General features: G+C 41.1%; 1 pseudogene; it reads left to right on the top strand.

Moving 5' to 3' along the window:
- Nucleotides 1-1983: 1983 nt before the first annotated feature.
- LOC136491936 (tyrosine--tRNA ligase, chloroplastic/mitochondrial-like) overlaps nucleotides 1984-7954 on the top strand; it is a 28381-nt pseudogene continuing 22410 nt past the window's right edge.

Genomic DNA, 7954 nt, shown 5'->3' with positions numbered 1-7954 from the left:
CTCCTTTGCTGCTCCCTCCTCTTATCCACCTTCACCTTCCTTCACCGCTCATTCTCGATGTAGTTCGCCGCTGTCACGGTCGGGTCCCTCAGCAATGGCACCGGATGGTCCGTGCGGATGAGATCCCTTGGCTGGCCCCGTTCCCTCTCAAAGTTAGATTGATAGGGTCAGGAAATCAATCAAAAAAGAAGAGGTAGGAGAGAGGGAGACTTATGAATTGCACGAAGCCTAGTTCTGGCCGCATCGGAGGATGCCCCGGCACTAGGTAGATGAAGTCGAGGATAGCACCCGTGTTGTCCCACGGGGGCTCCATCGCCTCCTTAATGTGTTGCGTAATCTTAGAGTTTGGGCACACCTCCTTGGCGAGCATCGTTCCCTTGAGCGACGCACCTAGCACCGTCAGGTGTAGCAGGAGCGTGCGTGCCATCAACGGCGCCACCCTCCTCGTGTGGTAAGCCCCGATGATGCCTGGCCCTTTCAAGCCGTTCTCCTTCAGGATTTGGATGGCGGCGATGTGGTCTCGGATCCTCTTCTTATCCTTGTCTGGGACACCCCACTTCCTCCATGGCTTCAGGGCCTCTTCGATTAGGCGCCCAGTGAACTCTAGCAGTGGGGCGACGGCGTTGTTCTTGAGGTAGAACCACTACGAGTGCCACCCCTTGTTGGACGTCGAGAGCCACATGGGTAGGTACTTGTCGACCCGATTGTTCTGAAGTTGGATGCCGGTGCACCCCATCAGCATATGCAGCTCCGGCTAGCCCTTCTCCCTCTTCTTCTGGATGTTGACGGCGAAGAAGTTCCTCCACAGATCAAAGTAGGGACTAGTCCCCAAGATCCCTTCACACAACGCGATGAAAGTTGCCATGTGTTGGATCCCGTTGGGGTTGAGGGGCTGCAACTCAATGTTGTAGTAAGACAACAGCCCCTAGAGGAATCGATGGGCGGGGGTCGCAAGCCTGCGCTCATGGAAGTGCGTGAACGACATGACGTAGCCGTCCGGTGACAATGGCAAATCCTCATCGGCGGGCAGCAACCACTCCACAGCTATAACACCCTAGCTGTTTGTCACCAGTTAAGTAATGGGTTTGGGCTCAAACATGACATGTTAAGTAGTGATGAAGGTGTCAAGATCAAATCTACAAGAGTGAGCTCCAACTTAAACTTGGACAACACACCTTTACTTACATGTGTACCCTTGTCAAGATTATGCAAGAGTAATGTTAAATATGCTCATTCCATGTACATTACATCAACATGCATCCATCTAGACCAGTGGAAAAGTTTCATGAAGTTTGGAATCAAGAAGTCACATGAAATGATGAGTTACATTCTTGCTTGAATTGCACTATTAAGTGAATGGAATTATAGGTCATCAACCAAACCTTGATACATTACCCAAATGACTCTAAATGAACTCTATAACAAAAGTCATGAAGGGTTCGTATTGAGCAGAAGTCAAGAAAATGCCTCAATCGGTCTAAAACTCTAATCTAAGCTTTACCGTGATGCTACTTTGACTTGGTTTGAACTATGGCTTAGAGTGTTTGCATGGAAGTGGAACTTAAATAAAAGTTGAAGTTTGAGTGAAGTAGAACAAACTTTGTTTTTGGACCAAGAGCTAGATCAGCTTATAAGCAAGTCAATGCAAGGCTCAAACTTTGACTCTTCTGCTGTTTTCAGAGTCCGAAAAATTTGCTAAGTCTAGGGTTAACTGAAAACTGAATTTTCAGTTTCATCAGCCCTATTTTGTAGCTCTCTATCTTCCTAGTATAATCCGAGTTAGATCAAAAACCTTTAAGCAAAGTTGTAGTCCTCATATAGCTATACAACACTGTACAATTGGTTTAGTTTTTCATCGCTCGGTTTAGGAGATAGAGAGGTGAGAAAATAGAGGTTTAGTCATTTTTTCAGGCATTTTTGAGCTATCCTGGAGCACTTGGACATGGCCGACCTGTATAGATACTTGCTGCCATGTGGACTCCCATGCGTGCGTCGCTTGCCAGCTCGCCCCTGTTCGTCTATTTGGAGGATCGGCGCTGTGTCTCTCTCCCTCTCTCACTTGCTCTGCCGCTCTGCGCCTGCGCCACAGTCGCCCTCATAGCCTCGACCCATTCTCCGCGCCATGCCCATGCCATCTTCAATAGCACCATCCCTGCCGCCTCCGAGAACATCTACCTCTGGACCACCACCATCGCCGCTTACGCTAGGCACGCCTCATCCTTGCCGTCGGCGGCCGAGCAGGCGCTCGCGCTGTTCCGGCTCATACTCTGGCGCGACGTCCCTCACCAGAATGCCTTCACGGTGAGCTCTGTGGTCAGGCCGAGCATAGGCCATGCATGGGTGCGGCCAGGCTGGCCCTGCCCTGGCTGGCCACCGCCACCGGTCGACGCCCCCCTGCTGGCCGACCCGGCACCTCTGCTTCTTCTCTCCTCTGTGCGAGAGGTTGAAGAAGAAGAACCTAGTCGTAAATAGAAGCTTTTTCATGTGTTCACTTTGCATAAATGCCAGACACATATAATTACATATATGGGCTTAGTTGGTTTCTGAGATCTCCAGGGTTCCTAATGCAAAAGTATTTTCCTTTTTCGTTTAACCATTTCTTTTGCAGATTTTGGTGCTGAACTTTAGAAAATCGTAATAATTAGTAGAAAAATTTTAAAATAACAAATATCGACTTTTTGAAATCCTTGTGAAATTATCTATATAGTAGATATATAATATTATATGTTTTGTTTAAAGATTTGGCTGTAAAAATAGATTTATGCAGGTTAGGTTTTGAATACTAGTTGTACTTGTCTTTTCATAAATGCAGTTGTTGTCCTCAAAAAATGTGAAATTATTATGGTAGTCTAATGATGCTATGTGTATACTGTAGTAAAAATTTCAGGAGTTTAGGTTTGATAGTTTAAGAGATATAAAATAACAATTGCCCTGTGTTGCTTTGCTCATACTCTGAATAGGCCTGCATGTTTGTATTAATTAGCCTTAGTTAAGTTATGAATTGTATAATTCTTGGTAAAGTATATTTTTAGTTATAGTTTAAGAGATATTCTTAAGCTTTCCAAAAAGCTAAAGATCAAAATTTTTGGTAAAGTATATTTTTAGTTATAGTTGCTTAAATTTCGGTGGCTTGTTTCTGTCCAAACCCAGATAGGGTTGCTTTGTTGGTACTGTGGGGCCTTTTTAATTGTATAGTTAGCTCTAGGTGTTTATAATAAAGTTGCTTAGAATTTGCTAAGATTTCTAAAAAGTCTAGAACCACATTTATTGTACATGTAGAAATCTAGTTATAGCTGTTTAAAGTGGCATGTCACATTCTGTCCATAGTTTTAGGACTAGAGATGCTATTCATTGGATTAATTGACCATGTTAGATGTATAATCATCTTAAGATGATAATAATAAAGTTGTAGGTAACTTCATAAGCTTTTCAAAAAGTTATGATTCATGTTTGTTGGAGGTCTAGAACTCCAGTTATGCTTCTCTGAAGTTACTATTAGTTTTCTGTACCACTGTTGTTTGGGCTGCATGTGCAGTTTTGTTTGTGCAATTATTTTAGTGGTGTAAATGATGTTTGTTGTGGTTGTAGTGAATACCAAAGTTGTAGATAATTTCATAGTCTTGCTTTTGTTCAAATTTTATAACTATAGGCTTGATAGTTTAGGAGTTATGAATTTGACAAATGATCTATCATGTTTGGTCTATGCTCTATGCCGATTTGAAAGATTTCATTGTTTGACCTAGTTAAGTATGAAATCATGTCTTAGTGATAATATAATAGTTATAGTGATTTCCTTAATCTTTCTAAATTATCTTAGATCACCCCTTTTGGTGGTCTAAATCTCAAGTTATAAGCTTGTAAAGTTGCATGGCAGAATCTGTCCAAGTCTGGACAGAGGTGCTCAATTATGCTTGATTGACCTTGTTAATTGTGGAATCACCTTATGATGATAATAAATATGTTTTAGATAATTTAATAAGATTTCTATAAAGTTAAGTTTCATGCTTGTTTGGTGTCCATAACTCCAGTTATGCATTGTTGAAATTACTACTACTTCTCTGTCCTAGTTCTGTGCAAATTGGAAACATTGGTATGTTTGGCCTTGTTAGCTTTGGAATAAGCATTTGGTGATAATAACCATGTTGTATGCAATTTCATTAGCTTTCTAGAAAGTCTAGGATCACCTTCTGTGGATGTCGAGATCTCCAGTTATGGGTAAAATAAGTGACTGTTGTGCTGCTGTCTAGATTTCTATACATGTGCTAGGCGATGGCTTTAGATTGCTTCTTGTTTTGGCTAAACATGTTGGTTAGTTCTTGATCAATGCATGGGTGCCATATCTAAACTTAAGTTCACTTGTGTGTTGTTCCTAATATGCTTGCTATCTCTCTATAATAGGTTGTGTGATGTTTAGTTAAATAACTCTAGGTGCTTATGTCTTGCATGATCTTATGTTTGCCTTAAATGCTATTATGTGATGCATCTCATATTACCATTTTCATATTTATGCACTTGCATCTTGCATCTCATCTAGGTACACTAGATGCACCATGTGAAGGATGTGATGATGGAATCGAACTAGAAGACGGTGTTGGTGGACCTTTCCCGAAGATGAAAGGACCCCTGGAGTACATGCCTGAATAGGAGATGCTCACCAAGCGAGTGACATCTAACAAACACTGACCTAGTGTTGGATCATAGGCAAGCCCCGAAGCACTCTAAGTCTCCTATGTTGTTATAAATATCACTTGAGTCCTTTATGTTTAATTTAGTAGGTTATAAGAGTTGATTGGAACCACTTGATGCATATAATTTCCTTGTCCAGCAATATATCTTTAACCCTGTGTAGGTCCAGGATCAAATATATGCTTAGTCATGCTTAGATCGGTAGAAGTCAGGTGATTTCCTGTCACCTATGAGATATTGGTGGATATCGAAGCACGGTTTGCTATATTTGCTATCGTGGAAAAGAACCATGGGGTAATGTAAATGGAGGCTGGGCGGAGTCTATGTATAGGATGACTCATGTGATTCCATCTATGCCGATTAAGGACCGTACCATTGTTGGTGCTTCTGACCTGATTGAATGCATGCCTCTCACTTAGCTGGCCGGATAACTCATTCCAACCGCGAAGCCAAGTAGCTCAACTTAGGCTGGGCCCTGTTCCGTAAAAGTGTGCACTCTATATGGTAGTAAGGATGTGCGGGAAGCTAGACGTGAGTCCATGGGTAGGCCGAGCCTGAACGTCCTGATAGCTGGTTGTCCCTGATTGTGCGGCGCTGGGCGAACCTGTGAAATGTGGACCTGAGTTGTACCAAAGGTGACCTAAGACTATCTTGGCGTAGGTATGTCTGGGTTTGTGTTAGGAATAAATTCTCAGCTGGTTGAAATCAATTCGAATCGCCATCTCTCCCAGACAGTGAGAAACTTGGCTAGTCCCAACATCGTAGTAACTAGATTATGGAATATAATGGTTATGATGAACATGGAATTATTACACCGGCTATGGTTACTATTGTTATGCTACTAAATGCTATACCACATGTTTGGCACATGTTAGTTGCTAATTTAGAGATGAATAGCTATAATTAACTTGATGACCGAATTATAAAATATATAGTTGAATTAGCGGCTTTTTATGCAAAATGTTGTCAAGCTAGCTCCACTTATAAAGCCTTGCATGATTTTTGGAGTCATTTTATTTTTGGTTTATGACGGGTAAGTCTAGTTGAGTACATTCGAGTACTTAGGGTTTATCTCACCATATTGCAGGTGAAGTTCTCGACCTGCTGAAGATGGTGGCTAACAGCCGGTGGGCTCGGTGACTCTATATTTATTTCTCATCTGTATGCTTTTAGCAGAGGACGTCACTTATGCTAGCAATGTATTTGAAACTTATATTAATATAATCATTTGAAAGCTATGTTGTTTTCACTAATCGGATTTGAAACCCAAACTTGTACTATTATTTGTGAATGCATTTGTAATATTATTTCCACTGCAACTCTTTGTATGTGATATGTATTTGCTTAATCCCTCAATCTTGGTTATGATGTTGATTTATCAAGGTCATTCGTGACACTCGGTGGACTACCAGGTTTATATAAGTGAAAGTATGCGCGCGTCAACGTGCTAAATGGGGAGAGCCATACTTGATCTTGTATAAATTGGGTGGTTCTATCATAGCTAGCATCAGAGCAAGATTAAACATAACACTGTCATGTACATAGCTTTAAAAACAAAGTTTTGGTTTTAAAAGGCCTATTTTAGCTAAAACTTTAGCTATAGGCAAATTTGTCAAAACTTATTTACAAAACTATGCTAGCGACATCCTCCTTTATGCCCAGTTAAGGACTATTAGGTGGCTATCTAAGTACTAACTATGGGGGATGTATTTTATTTCAATTTTTACTTTCGTTGTTCATATGGCGTGATATTGTATGGATGCCATTCGCTTGAATGGTAATGTATGGATCACTATACCTCTACACCCATGTAAGAAGGTAAGTTGATGAGTGGCATGACCGTAGGTGTGAGCGTGCGGTCGAGGAGAGCTAGCTTTGATAGTACTATATACGCATGCTTGCATATGTGTATGGAGCGTATTTAATTATGGGTAGCAAATTTAATGATCAGGTAGCTTTGATACGGAAGTATATATATATGGATATATATATAGAAGTATTTAGCTTGCAACCTAGAGCTTAGACTTTCATTTCTGCATATATAATTGTGGGGTTGGGCTGGAATGAAATCCTTCTACAGGTACGCTAATCATGAATGCGTAGATTGAATGTAGCTGACGACTAGCTACATGTCGAGAGAGTACGTGTTATGCCACGAAATAGAACATGATTGCCGCCTTAGGCTGACAATTTTGTGAGGACAAATAGGACGGTCATGCATCATGATTATGCTTGTACATAAATATGCTTCCCTCACTTTGTTCTAATACTAAGTAACTTGTGATCAATGTGATGTTACTATCTTCCCTGTGTGAAGCTAGGTAAAATGCCTTGTTCCATGCCGCTTGAATAGTTGTGCTTGAAGATAGTGTGTGATTAGTTTTGCCTTGTATGTTTGCTTCCAAAGGAAATAGATGACAAGTTAATAGTTAGCAAAAACTTCACCCCTTTGAAAACTAAATTGCTAAATATAAGTAAAACTTATTTTGTAGAGATATCCACCTACTCAGTAAAAAGGAAATAAAAGATAACAGTACCTTACCACCATGTTTTGCATGATATGGGTAGTGGTGTTGCTATAGGTGACTGCTTGTTATGTATGAGCTTTGTGCTTACTAATAGTCGCTTAAGCTAATCGGATTGAGTATTTCAAAATGCTTGCTTAAGACCATGATGTATGTGTGGATGCTTGTTATGTAGGTAGTGCCATAGCTATCACCCCTTTGGCCCTCGGTAAGCATACGAATGTTGAATAGCGCTATCTTGGAACAGCATCCAAGTTTTGATAATCTCATGGTTGTCGTCTCTAATTAAGTTCTCTCTTAGGAGCCTGAGCATGTTCACGTGGTTGCTAGCCCTTGAACGTTGCGCTACGAAGACCTTTATCCATGCCTTTGCTTGACCTTAGGCCCAAGCTTAGTTCCTTTGAATGCCTGCATGTGTTGTGGTTGTCCCGCTCCTGTGTGGGAGGATCTTGCTCAGAAATCCTTGTTGGACTTCATTGCTCCTTCTATAGATGATTTGGTGCAACGCTAGTCGCTATCTACCCTAGCTTTGGAACCTTTTTCTCGTAGATCATGTCGTTGTTTTATCAATTGAATCCCTAGTCAGTGTATTGGCTCTGTCCCTCAAATCTCATTTGTTTTGTCTCCAAGTTTTTGGATGTTTATCAGTCTTGATCTCATGTTGCTACTCGACAAGACCAAATCTCATGTTAATCTTTATCTGGTAATCACTTTGGTGAACACAAGGCATATATGGAAATTAA

This window comes from Miscanthus floridulus, chromosome 11, assembly GCF_019320115.1.
Source record: "Miscanthus floridulus cultivar M001 chromosome 11, ASM1932011v1, whole genome shotgun sequence".
Taxonomy (NCBI): Eukaryota; Viridiplantae; Streptophyta; class Magnoliopsida; order Poales; family Poaceae; genus Miscanthus; species Miscanthus floridulus.
The sequence above is the reverse complement of the archived record's forward strand: the minus strand, read 5'-3'. Positions and strand labels throughout refer to the sequence as shown.